The following is an 18,556-nucleotide window of genomic DNA, read 5'->3' on the forward strand; positions in this document are numbered from 1 at the left end:
TTTTTGTATATGGCCTTTCTTATATTGAGGTATGTTCCCCCATCCCTACTTTGCTGAGGGTTTTTATCATGAATGGATGTTATACTTTGTCAAATTTTTTTCTGCATCTATTGAGAGGTTGAGAGGATCATATGGTTCTATCCTTTCTTTTATTAATGTGGTGTATCACATTGATTGATTTGGGAATATCGAACAACCTTGCAGCTGAAGAATAAATCCCACTTGATTGTGGCAAATGATTCTTTTTATGTACTGCTGGATTCAATTTGCTAGTATATTGTTGAGAATTTTTGCATCCAAGTTCATTAGGGATATTGGCCTGTAGTTCTCTTTCTCAGTGGGGTCTTTGGTCTTGGAATCAAGGTAATGCTGGACTTGTAGAAGGAGTTTGGAAGTTTTCCTTCCATTTCTTTTTTTTTTTTTCTTTTTGGAAGAGCTTGATAGGAATAGGTATTAACTGTTCTTTAAATATTTGGTAGAATTCCCGTAGGAAGCCATCTGGCTCTGGACTTCTGTTTGTTGGGAGATTTTTTATTACTGATTCAATTTCTTTGCTGGTTATTGGTCTGTTCAAGTTTTTTATTTCTTCCTGCTTCTGTTTTGGTAGTTTATACATTTCTAGGAATTTATCCATTTCTTCCAGATTGTCTGTTTTGTTGGCATGTAATTTTTCATAATATTCTCTTGTATTTCTGTAGTGTTGGTTGTGATCTCTCCTCTCTCATTTGTGACTTTATTTATTTGGGTCCTTTCTCCTTTTGATAAGTCTGGCTAGGTGTTTATCAGTTTTACTAATTTTTTGAAAGAATCAGCTCCTGGTTTCATTAATCTGTTCTACTGTTTTTAATCTCTATATCATTTATTTCTGCTCTATTCTTTATTATTTCCCTTCTTCTGCTGGCTTTAGGGTTCATTTATTTTTCTTTTTCCAGCTCCTTTAGGTGTAACATTAGGTTGTGTATTTGAGATTTTTCTTGCTCCTTGAGGTAGGCCTTTTTGCTATATACTTCCCTCTCATGACCACTTTTGCTGCATCCCAAAGGTTTTGGACTGTCATGTTTTCATTTGTTTCCATGTACTTTTCTATTTCGTCTTTAATTTCTTGGTTGAGCCATTCATTATTTATTAGGATGTTTTTTAGCCTCCATGTATTTGTGGTCTTTCCAAGTTCTTTCTTGTGGCTGACTTCAAGGTTTATTGCATTGTAGTAAGAAAACATGCATGGTGATTTCAGTCTTTTTGTATTTGTTGAGGTCTGATTAGGTACCTAATGTTTGATCTATTCTGGAGAATGTGCACTTGAAAAGAATGTACATTCTGCTGCTTTCGGATGGAATGTTCTGAATATATCTGTGACATCCTTCTGGTCCAGTGTGTCGTTCAAAGCCATTGTTTCCTTGTTGATTTTCTGCTTGATGATCTGTCCGTTGATGTAAGTGGGGTGTTAAAGTCCTCTACTACTATTGTATTATTACCAATGAGTTCATTTATGTTTGTAATTAATTGTTTTATGTATTTGGGTGTTCCCAAGTTGGGGGCATAAATATTTACAATTGTTAGAGACTTCTTGTTGGATAGTCCCCTTTATTATGAAATAGTGCCCTTCTTCATCTCTTGTTGCAGTCTTTGGTTTAAAATCTAGTTTGAGATAAGTATGGCTACCATGGCTTTCTTTTGATATCCATTTGCAGATAAATGTTTCTCCCTCCCCTCACTTTCAATCTGCAGGTGTCTTTAGGTCAAAAGGAGTCTCTTCCAGGCAGTATATTAATGGGTCTGGTTTTGTTTTGTTTTGTTTTGTTTTTTATCCTTTCTGACACCCTATGTCTTTTTCTTTGAGAATTTAGTCCATTTACATTCAGAGTGATTATTGATAGAAACGAACTTAGTGCCATTTTATTACCTGTTTTGTCATTGTTCCTGAAGATTTTCTCTGTTCCTTTCTAGTCTGTTGCTTTTGGTCTTTCTTAGCATTCTTTAATATTCCTTGCAGGGCTGGTTTAGTGGTCATGAACTCCTTTAAGTTTTTGTTTGTTGGGGAAACTTTGTCTCTTTCTATTCTGAAGGAGAATATACAGCCTTGCTGGATAGAGTACTCATGGCTGCCTACTTTTCCCATTCAGCACGTTGATTAGATCATGCCAATTTCTTCTGGCCTGCCAAGTTTCTATGAATAGGTCTGCTGTTAACCTTATTTGTCTTATAAGTTAATTTTTTTCTTTATATTTTGGAAATTTAACTATGATAGGTCTTGGTGTTGGGCCTGCTTTTGTTGATTTTGATGGGCATTCTCTGTGCCTCCTGGATTTAGATGTCTGTTTCTTTCCCCAGATTAGGGAAGTTTTCAGCCATAATATCCTGAAATAAACTTCTGCACCTTTTTCTCTCTCTCTCCTTCTTCTGGGATTCATATAATACAAGTGTTATTATGTTTGATGGAGTCACTGAGTTCCCTAAATCTACTTTCATGATCCAAGATTTTTCTTTTTCTCTTTTGTTTGGCTTCATTATTTTCCATAGTTCTATCTTCTTTATAATTTGTTTGTTCTTTTGCTTCTTCCATCCTTGTGGTCAGTACAACCAGTCGGTTTTGAATCTCAGAGATTACATTTTTCATTTTGGCCTGATTGTTTTTTTTAGCTCTTTTGTCTCTGCAGTAAGGGTGTCTGTACCTGAGGTCTTCCATGGTTTTCTCAAGCCCAGCCAGTATCCTTATGATTGTTGCTTTAAATTCTGGATCAGGCATATTACTTATATCTGTTTTTATTAGATCCCTGGCTGTGGAAAACTCCTCAGCAATAAAAAGAAATGAGTTTTCCACTGTATGGATATGGCATAATTTGTTTAACATTCACTCATTGATGGATATTTGGAATGTTTCTTGTCATCAATTATTTTTTAAAGAAATTTAAAAACTAAATAATCTGTTTTATTTACCCACATATTTACCATTTCCAGGGCTCGTCATTCCTCTGTGTAAATCTCGATTTTCCTCTATATTATTTTTCCTTCTTTCATAAGGACTTCTTGAAATGTTTCTTGCAGAGCTGAATTTTTAGTTCTGGATCTTTTCAGCTTTTGTATGTCTGTAAAAGTATTTATTTCACCTTTATGTTTAATGGTATTTTGTTTAGTAGAGAATTCTAGAATTGACACTTTTTTCAGTACTTAAAATTTTTTCTTCCACTGTCTTCTAGCTTTATAAGTTTGCTGTTATTCTTACATTTGTTACTGTATATGATAATATATCTTTCCCTCCCTTCTGGCTTTTCTTTTTTTTTTTTTTTTAAAGAATTTCAATTATGATGTGCTTTGGTGTAGTTTTCATCATGTTTCTTATGCTTGAAGTTCATTAACCTCCTTGGATTTGTGGATTTACAGTGTTCATTAAATTAGGAAGATTTCTGGCATGACTTATTCAAACATTTTTCCTGTCCCATCCTTTCTTTCTTCTTCTGAGACTCCTATTGTATGTGTATTAGGTAACTTGAAGTTAAACGATAGATCACTAATTCTCCATTCACTTATTTTGGTCTTTTTTATTCCTTTGTTTCATTTTGGAAAGTACAAATTTGAGTTCAGTAATGTTTTCTTTTTCATTGTCAATTCTCCTGTTTGTCCCATCTAGTGTATATTGCATGTAATCTCATAAATTATATTTTTCATTTCTTTAAAAGTTCAGTTTGAATTTTTTTGGTATTTTCCACGTCTCTTCTTAACATGCTTGTGCTTTCTTCTATCTCCTTTAATATATGGAGTATATTTATGATAGTTGATTTAATGTCCTTGTCTACTGAATTTATCCTATGTATCACTTCTGGATTAGTTTCTGTTGACTGATATCTTCTCTTCATCATGGGCTGTATTTTCCTGTTGATATGGCATCATTGCCTGGAAGCCAGACATTGTGAATCTTATTTTATTAGGTGCCATTTTGTTTTTATTCTTAAGATATGCTTGAACTTTGTTCCAAGGCACAATAATGCTTCTTCAAAACCACACCAAGTTGCCAAAAAGTGTATAGGGTAGCAGTGTAGCTTATGGATAAGTGAAATGAATGATGATTGATTCAAGAAATAGGGAGAAATTAGGAATGCTTTGTTATCATAAGGTACTTGCACTTCCCATTAAGCAATATAATGTTATTTTAAACTGGACTTAGATCAGTTGTAAATGTATATTGCAAACTCTAGGGTAACCACTACAAAAATAAAAAAAAGAGAAATATAACTGATATGCTAAGAAGGGGAAAAGGAATCATATATAAAATGCCCACTTTAAAACAAAAAATCAGAAAAAAGTAAAAAGAAAATAGGAACAAAGAACAAGGGTAATGAATAGAAAACAGTAAGGACCATGGTAGATACTAATCGAACTGTATTTTCACTTTAAATGTGCATGTTCTAAATAAACCAAGAGATTATCAGAGTAGTTCAAAAAACAAGATCCAATTATATGTTGTCTACAAGAAACCCAATTTAAGTATAAATGCATAGATAGATTAAAAGTAAAGGGATAATGTAAGACATACTATGCTAACATTAATCAAAAAATTAATAATACATATGTATCTAGGCAGTTGCTTCAGGATGGTGGAGAACATGGTAATACCAATGAACTCCATAAGCATTGGCTCACTGCCACACTTCATTTGTTATGAAATTAATTTCTTGATCCTGTGGGCATTACCATGATGGTGGATAAGGTATGCTTTAAGTCCTTGGATGATAATTTTAGCAGAAACATTCTATATGGGGAAGGCAGATCCATACCCAGAATAGTATCTATTCCAGTAAGAACAACATCTTTCCCCTTCATGATGAAAATGTCCAATGTAACCAACCTGCCACCAGGGAATGGTGCCAAATTGAAGAAAGTATTGGTTTCTGCTGCTGTCATATTGGGCACTCAGCAGTGGTTGTAGCCAGATCACTCTTAGTGAGTGAAAATCCATGTTGCTCAGCCCATGCATAACCTCCATTCCTATCACCATCGTTACTTTGTTCATGAGCCCATTAGGTGGTGAGAGGGTTGACTGGGAAAGAGGCCAACTGGTATCCACAGAATGGGTTGTTCTACGAACTTGATTGTTAAAATTTTCCTCTGCCGAGGTTACCCTTTGGTGAGCATTCATATGGGACAAAACTTTTCTATATACTAGCTATAGAATTTGAAATTAAAACCAGTAACATTTACATTGGCACCCTCAAAAATAAAGTACTTAGGTATAAATCTAACAAAGCATTTATGAGATTTATGAGGAAAACTACAGATCTACAAAAAAAATTTCTTCACTGATGAAAGAAACTGAAGAGCAAATAAAAAATTCTGTGTTCATGGGTAGGAGGACTCAATATTGTCAAGGTGTCAGTTCCTCCCAACTTGATCTATAGATTCAACACAGTCTCAATCAAAATCCCAGCAGGTTATTTTGCGGATATTGACAGACTGATTGTAAAGTTATATAGAGAGGCAAAAGACCGGGAATAATAATATTTAAAGAGGAGAACAGTGTCAAAGGACTGGTGCTACCTAACTATAAGACTTACCATAAAGCTAAAGTAATGAGGACAGTATGGTATTGGTGACAAAATAGACAAATAGATCAATGAGGAACAGAGTAGAAAGTGCAGAAATAGATCCACAGATATGTAGTCAACTGATCTTTGACAAAGGAGCAAAGGAAATACAATGGAGCAAAGACAGTCTTGACAAATTATGCTAGAAGAACTGAAACTCACATGCAAAAGAAATGAATCTAGGCACAAACAGTACACCCTTCAGAAAAACTTAACTCAAAATGGATCATAGACCTAAATGTAAACACAAAACTAGAAAATGACCAAAAGAAAATATAAAATCTAGATGACCTTGGATTTGATAAGGACTTTTTAGATAAAACATAATAAGCAGGATCCATGAAAGAAAAAATTGATAAGTTGGGCCTTGTTAAAATTAGAAACTTCTGCTCTGTGAAACATACTATCAAGAGAATGAGAAGATGACACAGACTGGGAGAAAACAATTGCAAAAGATACATCTGATAAAGTTTTTTTTTAAAGATTTATTTATTTATTTTAGAGAGAGAGAGCATGAACAGGAGGGGCAGATGGAAAGGGAGAGAGAATCTCAAGGAGACTCCCTGCTGAGGGCAGAGCCTGACACAGGGCTCGAACTCACGATCCTGAGATCATGACCTGCACCAAAACCAAGAACCAGATGCTTAACTGACTGCACACTTAGGTGCCTCAAGATACATCTGATAAAGGACTGTTATCCAAAATACACAAAGAACACTTAAAGCTCAGCAGTAAGAAAATAAACAACCCAACTAAAAACTGGGCAAAAGATGTGAACAGATACTACACCAAAGAAGATGGACAAATGGCAAATAAGCATATGAAAATATTTAAAATTGCAAATTAAAACAACAAGAAACAACTATATACCTAGTAGAAGGACAAAAAATCTCAGACACTGTCAACACCAAATGCTAGAATGAATTTGGAACAACAGGAACTCTCATTGTTAGGGGATGCAAAAATTATACATTGTCACATTGGAAGACAGTTTGTCAGTTTCCTAAAGTAAACATACTCCTACCATATGATTCAGCAATCATGCTCCTTGGTATTTACCCCTCAAAACAAAAAGTTATGTCCATATAAAAACCTGCACATGAATGTTTATAGCAGCTTTATCCATTAATTGCCAAAGCCTGGAAGCAACCAAGATGTCCTTCAGTAGATGAATGGATAAATTGTGATATATCCAGACAATGAAATATTCTAAAAAGAAATGAGCAATGAAGCTACAAAAAAAATACAGAGGAACTTTAAATACATATCACTAAGTGAAAGAAGTCAATCTGAAAAGGCTACATACTGTATGATTTCAACTGTATGACAATTTGGAAAAGGCAAACTATGAAGACAGCAAAAACAAAACAAAACAAAACAAAACAAAAAAAACACTGCTTGCCAGGGTTTAAGGGGGAGGGAGTGATGAATAGGCTGACACAGATTTTTAGAGCAGTAGTATTCTGTATTATAATGTATTATACTGTAATGATCGATATGCTTGGTGTTTTGACCTATATATAATGTCACATGAGCCCTACTGTAAACTATGAATTCTGGGTGATAATGATGTATTAATGTAAGTTTGTCAGTGGTAACAAATGTATCACTCTCATGGAGGCTGTTAATAGTGGGGGAGGCTGTGAGTGTGTAGACAGGGGTATATGGAAACTCTACTTCCCACTCAGTTTTGCTGAAACCTAAGATTGCTTTAAAACATAAAGTATATTAAACTTATGTCCAGTCTGTTTTTTACAGTGGTTGTATCATTTTGGATTTTACCAGCAGAGTAAGAGAGTTCAGTTGATCAGTGTTATCCTCACCATCAGCTACTTTTGCCAGTATTTTTTATTTTAATTAATCTAATGGGTACTTATTTAGTTGTAGTCCATTGTTGTTTTAATTTGTATTCCTCTAGTGGCTAGTGATGTTGACTATCTTTTCATGTGCTTATTTGCCATCTGTATATCCTCTTTGGTAAAGAGTCTATTCAAGTAGTTTGCCCATTTTTTAAAAAATAAATGTTTTATTTTGGAATAATTTTAGATTTAGAGGGAAGTTGCAAAGATAATACATAAATTTCTCACCTTGGTACATTACTATTAACTAAATTCTAGACTTTATTTCACTAGTTCTTTGAAATGTTTTTTTCCTATATTTTTGATTGAAGTGAAAATCATATAATATAGCATCAACCATTTAAAATGTACAATTTAGTGGTATTTAGTACATTCACAGTGTTGTGTAACCACCACCACTATATAATTTACATTTTTATCACCACAAAGAATAGCACTGACTCATTAAGCAGTTACTGCCCATTCTCTTCCTCAGCCACTGGTGACCATCAATCTGCTTTCTGCTTCTAGGGACTTAACTATTCTGGATATTTCATATAAATGGAATCATACAATTTGTGGCCTTTTATGTATGGCTTCTTTCACTTCATATAATGTTTCTGAGGTTCATCCATATTGTAGCATGGATCAGTACTTCTTTTTTAATAAAATATTTTTAAATTGTAAAATACACATAAAATTTACCATCTTAACCATTTTTCAAGTGTACAGTTCACTGGTAGTAAGTACATTCATACTGTTTTGCAACCATTACCACCAGCCATCTCCAGAATTCATCTTGTAAAAATGAATTCATTATTCATTAAACAATAACTCCTCATTTCCTTCTCTCCCAGCCCCTGACAGCCACCATTCTACCTTCTCTATGCATTTGACTACCCTGGGTGCCTCATATAATTGGAATCATATAATTTTTGTGTCTTTTTATTGCTGGTTTATTTTACCTAGCATAATGGCCTCAAAGTTCATGCATTTTGTAGCATGTGTCAGAATTTCCTTCCTTTTAAAATCTGAATTCATTCCACTCTATGTATATTCCATGTTTTGCTTATCCATTCACCCATTGATGGACACTTGAGTTGCTTCCACATGTTAGCTATTGTCAATAATGCTGTTATGAACATGTGTGTACAAATATCTCTTTGAGACTCTGCTTTCAATTCTTTTTGGCATATACCCAGAAATGGATTAGCTAGATCATGCAATAATTCTAATAATTTTAATTTTTTGAGGAACCACCATGTGTTTTCCATAGCAGCTAAACCATTTCACATTACTACCAGCAGTGAACAAGTGTTCCAATATCTCCATATCCTTGTGAACACTTGTTATTTTCTGTTATTATTACTATTAATGGTAACCATCACTTATTGGGTATGAGGCGGTATCTCAGTGTGGTTTTGATTTGCATTTCCCTAATGATTAGGGATGTTGAGCATCTTTTCATGTGCTTATTGTCCATCTTTATATCTCCTTTGGAGAAATGTCTGTCTTTTGCTCATTTTTGAATTTTGTTGTGGAACTTTAGGAGTTCTCTGTATATCCTGGGTAGTAGACCCTTAGATGATTTGCAGATATTTCTCTGTAGTCTGTCTTTTCACTTTCTAAATAATATCCTGTGAAGTGGCAAAGTTTTAAATTTTGATGAAGGCCAATTTACCAATTTTTTTCTCATTGCTTATATTTTGGTGTCCTAAGAAACCACTGCCAAAGTCAAGGTCATTAAGATTTCCCCTATGCTCTCTTCTAAGAGTTTTATAGTTTAGCTCTTAAAGTTAAATCATTGATCCATTTTTGTATGTAATGTGGGGTAATGGTCCACCTTCATTCTTTCATATGTCAATTTCTAGTTGTCTTAGTACCATTTGTTGAAGAGACTACTTTTTACACCATAGAATTGTCCTGGCAACTTGTTGAAAATCAACTGATCATAGATGTATGGTTTTATTTCTGAACTCTCAATTTTATTCCATTGGTATATATGTCTATCCCTATGCTGGTAACACTGTTTTGATTACTATAGATACGGGAGAAGTTTTGATATTGGGAAGTGTGATTCTTCCAACTTTCTTCTTTTTCAATACCGTTTCAGCTATTCTTCAGCATTTCCACACAAATTTCAGCATAATCTTTTCCATTTTGCAAAAAAGGTTACTGGTATTTTGGTAGGGTCTGCACTGAATCTATTATATTGTTTTGGATGGTACTAATATTTAAATAATATTAAGCCTTTCAGTCCATGAACAAGTGATACCTTTTCATTTATTTGGGCTTCTTTAATTGCTTTTAGCAATGTTTTATAGTCTTCAGTATACAAATGTTATAACTCTTGGTTAAATTTGTTTCTAGATATTTTATTCTTTTAGAGACTTGTAAGGATTTTTAAATTCTTTTTAAAAATGTTCATTGTTAGTGTATAGAAACACAACTGATTTTGCCTGTTTATGTTATAACCTGCAACTTTGCTGACTTCATTTATTCTAGTTGTTCTTTTGTGGTTTCTTTGGGATTTTATACATACAGGATAATGCCGTCTGTCAGTAGGGTTAGTTTCATTTTTTTTACATTTTGAATGCCTTTTATTTCTTGCTTAATTTCTCTGGGTAGAACTTCCAGTACAATATAGGAGTGCTAAAAACAGGCATCCTTATCTTATTCTGGATCTTAAGGAGGAAAGTTTTTATCTTTCATTATTGAGTAGGATCTTGTCTGTGGGTTTTTCAGGAATGCCCTTTGTCATTGATTAAGGAAGTTCCCTTCCATTCCTAGTTTTATCATGAAGGGGTATTCAATTTTATTAAATGCTTCTTCAGTATCAATTGAGGTGTATCTGTATCATGTTTTTTTCTTTTCTATTGTTGTTTTTACATCTTTTATTTTTGTTTGTTGAACTACCCGTACATTTCTGGGATAAATCCCACTTGGTCATGGTACATAATCCTTTTAATATACTATTGGATTCTGTTTGCAAATATTGTGTTGAATTTTTGCACACATATTCATAAGGGATGTTGGTCTCTAATCCATTGTGGTGTTGTCTAGCTTTGAAATTAGGGTGATGTTGGTGTCATAGAATGAATTAGGAAATGTTCCCCCTTCTATTTTTTGGAAGAGTTTGAGAAGGATTGGCATCAATTATTTAAATATTTGGTACAATTCACCAGCCATCTCAACTTTGACCTTCCTTTTTCAGGAAGTTTTTGGGTACTGACTCAATGTCATTACTTATTTTAGCCATGTTGAGATTTTCTTCTTGAGTCAGTTTTGGAAATTCACATGTTTATAGGAATTTGCCTATTTCATTTAGGTTATCTAATGTTGGCATACAACTGTTCAAAGCATTATCCTCCTTTCTCTAAGTTTGATAGCAATGTCCACTTTCATTTTGATTTTAATTGTTTGTGTCTTCTCTCCTTTTTTCTTAGTTTAGGTAAGGGTTTGTTGATTTGTTGATCTTTTCAAAGAACCAACATTTGGTTTTGTTGATTATTGTTTTTGTATTCTCTATTTTGTTTATCTTTAATCTTTATTATTTCCTTACTTCTGTGAGCTTTGGGTTTAACTTGGTCTTTTCTAGTTTGTTGAGGTATAGAGTTCGGTTATTGATTTGGGATCTTACTTCTTTTCAACATAGGCATTTACATCTATAAATTTCCCTCTGAGCTATGTCTTTGGTGTAAACTATAAATTTTGCTTTTATTTAATGTGTCTCAAAGTATTTCACATTTCACTTGTGATTTCCTCTTTGACCTTTTGGTTGTTTACAAGTGTGCAGTTTAATTTCCAAATTTTGTGAATTTCAGTTTTTACTGATTTCTAGTTTCATCCCATGGGGGTTAATGAAAAAACTTTGCATGATTTTAATCTTTTTAAATTTATTGAGGCTTGGAGGTGACACCGTCTCTTCCTCTACCTCGTTGTGAACCCAAGGACAGGAGCCTCAGATGAAAGAAACTATCATGAACCAAGAGAAACTAGCCAAACTGCAAGCACAAGTGCACATTGGTGGGAAAGGAACTGCTCACTGAAAGAAGGTGGTTCATAGAATGGCTACAGCAGATGATAAAAAAACTTCAGTTCTCCTTAAAGAAGTTAGGGGTAAACAATATCTCTGGTATTGAAGAAGTGAATATGTTCACAAACCAAGGAACAGTGATCTACTTTAACAACCCCAAAATTCAGGCATCGCTGGCAGCGAACACTTTCACCATTACAGGCCATGCTGAGATAAAGCAGCTGACAGCTATGCTACCCAGTATCTTAAACCAACTTGGTGCAGACAATCTGACTAGTTTAAGAAGACTGGCTAAAGCTTTGCCCAAACAATCCTGTGGATGGAAAAGCATCACTTGCTACTGGAGAGGAGGATGATGATGAAGTTCCAGATCTTGTGGAGAATTTTGATGAAGCTTCCAAGAATGAGGCAAACTGAATTGAATCAATTTCTGAAGAAGATAAAACTTCAAGAAGTTACTGGGAGCTGCTATTTTATATTACGAATGCTTTTTAAAATTTTGTTCATGGATCTGATAAAATCTAGATCTCTAATATTTTTAAGCCCAAGCCCCTTGGACACTGCAGCTCTTTTCAGTTTTTGCTCATACACAATTCATTCTTTACAGCTAATTAAGCTGAAGAAGCCTGGGAATAAAGTTTGAAACAAGGTTAATAATGTTCTTTGCCTAGGGAAAAAAATTTATTGAGGCTTGTTTTGTGGCCTAAAATATGTTCTACCCTCCAAGAATGTTCCATGTGGGGAACCTGGGTGGCTCAGTTGGTTAAGTGTCTGCCTTTGGCTCAGGTCATGATCCCAGAGTCCTGGGATCAAGTCCCACATGAGGCTTCCTATTCTGCAGAGAGCCTGCTTCTCCCTCTGCCTCTGTGTCTCTCTCCTTCTGTCTCTCATAAATAAATAAATAAAATCTTTAAAAAAAAAGAATGTTCCATGTGTACTTGAGAAGAGTATATATTCTATTGTTATGTGGAGTACTCTGTCTGTTAAAGCTAGTTGGCTTATAGCATTATTCAAGTCTTCTATTTCATGTTTCATCTCCTGTCTAGATTTTCTCTCCACCATTGAAAGCAGGTTATTGAATTCTTCAACTATCGTTATATAACTGTATAATTCTTCCTTCAATTCTGTCAATGTTTGCTTCATATATTTGGGGCTCTCCTGTTTGGTGCACATTTGTTGGCAATTGTTATATCTTCTCACCAAATTGACTCTTTTATGCTTCTTTGTTTCTTGTAACAGTTTTTTATTTAAGGTCTACTTTGGTCTCAGTATTGCCATACAAACTCTCATTTCGTTATTACTTGCATGGAGTCTTTTTCCATCCTTTTAATTTCAGCCTATTTGTGTTTTTTGATCTAAAATGACTCTCTTGTAGATAACATTTAGTTAGAGTATATATTTTTAAATCTATTCTGCCAATCTGTCTTTTAATTGGTGAGTTTAATCCATTTGCATTTGAAGTAATTACTGATAAGAAAGCATTTCTGCTGTTTTTCTATTTGTTTTCCAGAAGTATATCTTTGTTGTTCATGAATTGCTCCAATATTGCCTTCTTTTATGTTTGATTATTTTTTTCCCAGTGTATCTTTTTATTCCCTTCATATTTCCTTTTCTATTTTTTAGTTATTAATGGTTATGCTGGTGATTACAAATTCAAAACAATGCCTTTTGGGAATTGTACCAACTTAGCTTCAATAGCATACAAAACTCTGTTGCTATAATGTCCATCTCCTTCTCTTATATTGTTCTCTTCATATCTTTATTCATTACATGCCCATTAAAGATTTATACCTTTAAATCATGTAGGAAATAAGAAAAAGGAGTTGAAACCCAAAAATATAATATTGGCTTTTATATCTACCTATGTAGTTACTTTTACCAGTGTTCTTTATTTCTTTGTATGTCTTCAAGTTACTGTCAAATGTCTTTTCATTTCAGCCTGTAGGACTCCCTTTAGTATTTCTCATAGGGACGGTCTACTCGTGATGAACTCTGTTTTGTTTGTCTGGCAATGTCTTAATTTCTCTTTAATTTTCGAAGGAAAATTTTGCCAGATATGGGAATTCTTTGTTGATACTTTCCCGCCAGCACTAACTATGTTATCCCACTGCCTTCTGGCCTCTTTGGCTTCTAATGTGGATTTGGCTATCAAACTTACTGAGGATTTCTTATTCATGATGAGTCACTTCGCTCTTGCTGCTTTAAGATCCTCTTTTTGCAAAGTTTGATTATAATGCATCCAAATGAGTATGTCTTTGAGTTTATTATATTTGGAATTTGAAGAATTTCTTGGATGTGTAGCTCATGTCTTTCCTCAAGTTAGAGAAGTTTCCAACTATTATTTCTTCAAATATTGTTTCTTCTCCTTTTTCTCTTCTTTTCTCAAGTATTCCCATAATATGTTGGTATGCTTGATGATGTTTCAGAAGTCCCTTAATCTCTATTCATTTTCCTTTGCTTTCTTTTTGCCCTTCTGTGTCAATAATTTCAATTGTACTATCTTCAGGTTGGCCAGTTTCCTCTGTCTATTCAAATCTGGTGTTGAACCTTTCTGGTGAATTTTCCATTTTAGCTATTGTAATTTTAGCTGCAGAATTTCTACTTGGTTCCTTTTTATAATTTCTATTTCTTTACTGACGGTCTCTATTTGTTCACTGTTATCCAAGATTCTTTTTTTTTTTTTAAAGACTGATTTATTTGAGAGAGAGAGCATGGAGGGGAGGGGCAGAAGTAGAGGGAGAGAAAGACTCTCAAGCAGACTCCCCGCTGAGCAGAGAATTCTATGTGGGGCTCAATTCCAGGACCCTGAGATCATGACCTGAGCCCAAATCAAGAGTTGGATGCTCAACTGAGCCACCTGGATGCCCCCATTGTTATCCAAGATTCTTAACTGGTTTTTCATTTGTGCTTGCTTTAGCTTCATGATTTATTAATCTTTTAAAAAATTAGTTATTTTTTATCACTCTTTAAGCATCCTAAAAAGTCTTATTTTAAAATGTCTTTCTTTTATTTATGTTCAGTTAGCCAATGTGTAGTACATACTAGTTTTTGATGTTGTGTTCAATGATTCATTAGTTGTGTATAACACCCAGTGCTCATCTCAACACATGCCCTCCTCAATATCCATCACTCAGCTACCCCATCCTCCCACCCACCTCTCCTCTGAAACCTTCAGTTTGTTTCCTGGAGTCCATAGTCTCTTATGGGTCATCTCCCTCTCTGGTTTCTCCCCCTTCAGTTTTCTCTCCCTTCCCCTATGGTCCTCCATGCTATTCCTTATGTTCCACATATGAGTGAAACCATATAATTGTCTTTCTCTGCCTGACTTATTTCACTTAGCATAATCCCCTCCAGTTCCATCCATGTCGATGCAAATGGTGGGTATTCATCCTTTCTGATAGCTGAGTAATATTCCACTGTATATATGTACCACATCTTCTTTATCCATTCATCTGTTGAAGGGCATCTTGGCTCCTTACACAGTTTGGCTATTGTGGACATTGCTGCTATGAACATTGGGGTGAAGGTGCCCCTTCTTTTCACTACATCTGTATCTTTGGGGTAAATACCTAGTAGTGCAATTGCTGGGTCCTAGGGTAGCTCTATTTTTAACATCTTAAGGAACCTCCATACTGTTTTCCAGAGTGGCTGTAGCAGCTTGCATTCCCACCAACAGTGTAACAGGGTTCTCCTTTCTCCACATCCTTATCAACATTTGTTGTTTCCTGTTTTGTTAATTTTTGCCATTCTAACTGGTGTAAGGTGGTATCTCAATGTGGTTTTGATTTGTATTTCCCTGATGGCTAGTGATGTTGAACATTTTTTCATGTGTCTGTTAGCCATTTGTATGTCATCTTTGGAGAAGTGTCTGTTCACGTCTTCTGCCCATTTTTTGACTGGATTATTTTTCTTTTTTTCTTTCTTTCTTTCTTTCTTTCTTTCTTTTTCTTTCTTCTTTCTTTCTTTCTTTCTTTCTTCTTTCTTCTTTCTTTCTTTCTTTCTTTCTTTCTTTCTTTCTTCTTTCTTTCTTTCTTTCTTTCTTTTTCTTTCTTTCCTTTCTTTTTCTTTATTTCTTTCTTCTTTCTTTCTTTCTTTCTTCTTTCTTTCTTTCTTTCTCTTTCTTTTTCTTTCTTTTCTTTCTCTCTCTCTCCGTTTTCTTTTTCTTTCTTTTTCTTTCTCTCTCTCTTTCTTTCTTTTTCTTTCTCTCTCTCTTTTTTTCTTTCTTTCAGATTTTATTTATTTATTTGACAGAGAAAGAGAGATAGCAAGAGCAGGAATACAAGCAGGGGGAGTGGGAGAGGGAGAAGCAGGCTTCCCACCAAGCAGGGAGCCCGATGTGGGGCTCAATCCCAGGACCCTGGGATCATGACCTGAGCCGAAGGCAGACGCTTAACAACTGAGCCACCCAGGCAACTCTGGATTATTTGTTTTTCAAGTGTTGAGTTTGGTAAGTTCTTTATAGATCTTGGATACCAGCCCTTTATCTGTAATGTCATTTGCAAATATCTTCTCCCATTCCATGGGTAGTTTCTTAGCTTTGTTGACTGTTTCTTTGCTGTGCAGAAACTTTTTATCTTGATGAAGTTCCAAAAGTTCATTTTTGCTTTTGTTTCCCTTGCTTTTGGAGATGTGTCTTGAAAGAAGTTGCTGTGGCCAATGTTGAAGAGGTTACTGCCCATGTTCTCCTCTAGCATTTTGATGGATTCCTGTCTCACATTGAGGTCTTTCATCCATTTTGAGTTTATCTTTGTGTATGGTGTAAGAGAATGAAAAGTCTTTATAATTCTTTTAATAAAATTAATTTCAACTAGAATGAATTGTTATGGTAAATTTTTTGTTGCCTTTTGTAGCATCCCAGAAATTTTTCTCTACCTTCCCTTCTTTGTTCTCTACTGTAGGAGTTTTGTAGTTGTTCTCCTCTAGCTTCTAGATCCTTAGTCTATAATTTTCAGAGTTCTTGATTCATGATATTACTAGAGATACGAAACAAAAGTCTGCACTCTGCATTTGAAGTCACATAATCCTACTGCCAGGAAAACATTGTTGGGATGCCAATCCAAACCAAGGAACTTTTAGTGTGTTTGCTTACCCACTTGCCATTTTCATGCTCAAGTAATAAACAGAAATGAATTGTGCTTCACTATTCACAGCAAATTTGTTCTCTAGAGGGGACCACTTCACAAAAAGGGCTACATAATTAATTCTGAAGATCAGGATTAGCTTCCAGACACCATCTTTCTGGCTCTGGCAAAAGACAATGTGATCACTCTTGAAAGACCAATAAATACCTGTGATGTGTCCATTGTGCTCCTGGAGTTCATGAGATTTCACCCACTGGCTCTCATTCTTCTTACAAATGTGAACTCTGGGTATTATGGCTAAAGGCAATCTGAGTATTCCAGGCATGACAAGTGATTGACTCTAGTAAAAAGCTGTAGCGGTGACAATATTCTTGGTCTTTTCAAAAGGTAGAAAGCTAGAATCTGGGCAGTTCTGAGAGTCTCAAAGTGGAGAATTCGAAGACTGTGGTCAGTCAACATGAACAGAGAATCTGAAGACTGTGGTCAGTCAACATGAACAGAGTAGAACTCTGTTCTACTATCCCACCTTAGTGGGTTGTATCTTCCTAATTTTTTTTAATATGTATTATCCTTTGCCTAAGTTTTGGGGTATTTTACCTTTTTTTCTAGTGATTATTTCAAATATGTATTTTTCTTCCTAAATTGTTATCTATGCATAATCATTTATTTCCCCTATGAAAAGTGAATTTAGTGCAATTCTTCCTCTGCTTGTTTTTGTTCTCACTTTACCACCAATTAATCACCAAATTTAGTTATAGAATTCTCTTTTTGGCAACTCTATCCTCTCTACATTCCATCTCTCAATTTTAAAATTTCACTATTGTTTCTATATTGTTAACAGATTTTAAGTTTATTCTATTTTGTAATCATATTTGCCACTGTTGTTTGACTTTAGTTCTACACTTAAATAAATTAAATAATCACTACAGTTCTTTGACCATGGCCTCTCCGTGCATCTTTTCATTGGCTGGAATTCATCTTGTAATAGATATTTTTTAAAGGCTTATGGGGGCCTGTGTTTCATTTATAGTACTCTATGTTGCATCTATAACAATATATTCATAATGTTATGTGCCAGCCCCTGGATTATGTAAACTCAAGGCTTGAATTCTATAAAATTCATTTTTAGGTTTTTAATTCAAAATATTGTTAGGAAAAAGAAAAGTCTATTTTTTTGTTAAAAATGAGAAACAAGATAGTTTTCCACTAAATGTAAAAATGTTAAGTATAAAGCAATTTCCCATGAATTTGGCCATTACCGCATAAAATGCTAACTATGTAAGGGTTCTAACTGCATTAGTATCCACTGTATGAGGTTTTTGCTGCTATTACTATTATTTTACTGTTATTGTTATATTGTTCTTTAGCTAAGGATTATTATAACAAAGAAGTTGCATTAGTATCTAAAGCTCTCCAATACCTTGTCCTTTTTTTCCTTTGTCTTCAGTGAATAGTTCATGTACACAGTCACTAATACCTTGATATAAATGAATGTTATCAATAATTTCTAATTGCTTACTGAGTGGTTAACATGGATGTCCCTGTAGCAACTCAAACTCATTCTCCTTTCCTCTCAAACCAGGCATTCTCCATGAGAACTATTCTTAACACTTTGTAGTCATTCTTGACTCCTTTTTCCTGTGCATTACCAACCCTGTTACACTGACTGTAATCCCATCAGTTGTAAATTCTCCCATGGGGACTGCTTTTCTCTTCATTTTCTTTGTTGTTATTTTACTTCAGGCCCTCATTTGCCCTTCTGCAATAGCTTCAAATCTTCCTCCTTCACCAATTAATTATATACTACTGGAAAATAATCTTCCTAAAGCATGTTACAAGCAACCCAGGTACATTTTACACCAAGATTTTATATGCCAGAATTTACATTTATATAGATACTTATCCTTGTTCAGAAGCCTTATGACTTTTTCTGGAAATTTCATTTTTTTAAATGAAATTACATGAACATACTTAGAGATTTAATGAAATTTTATTGTGAATCCTTTTAAGTGCAAAAATCCT

General features: G+C 34.4%; 1 protein-coding gene and 1 pseudogene across 1 annotated transcript in view; one reads left to right on the forward strand and one right to left on the reverse strand.

Moving 5' to 3' along the window:
- The window catches only part of STXBP5L (syntaxin binding protein 5 like), a 406,674-nt gene that overhangs the window by 49,327 nt on the left and 338,791 nt on the right, over window positions 1-18,556 (reverse strand). The window lies entirely within an intron of this gene.
- Window positions 11,368-11,870, forward strand: LOC113918084 (annotated as a pseudogene).

Source organism: Zalophus californianus, chromosome 1, assembly GCF_009762305.2.
Source record: "Zalophus californianus isolate mZalCal1 chromosome 1, mZalCal1.pri.v2, whole genome shotgun sequence".
Lineage (NCBI taxonomy): Eukaryota > Metazoa > Chordata > Mammalia > Carnivora > Otariidae > Zalophus > Zalophus californianus.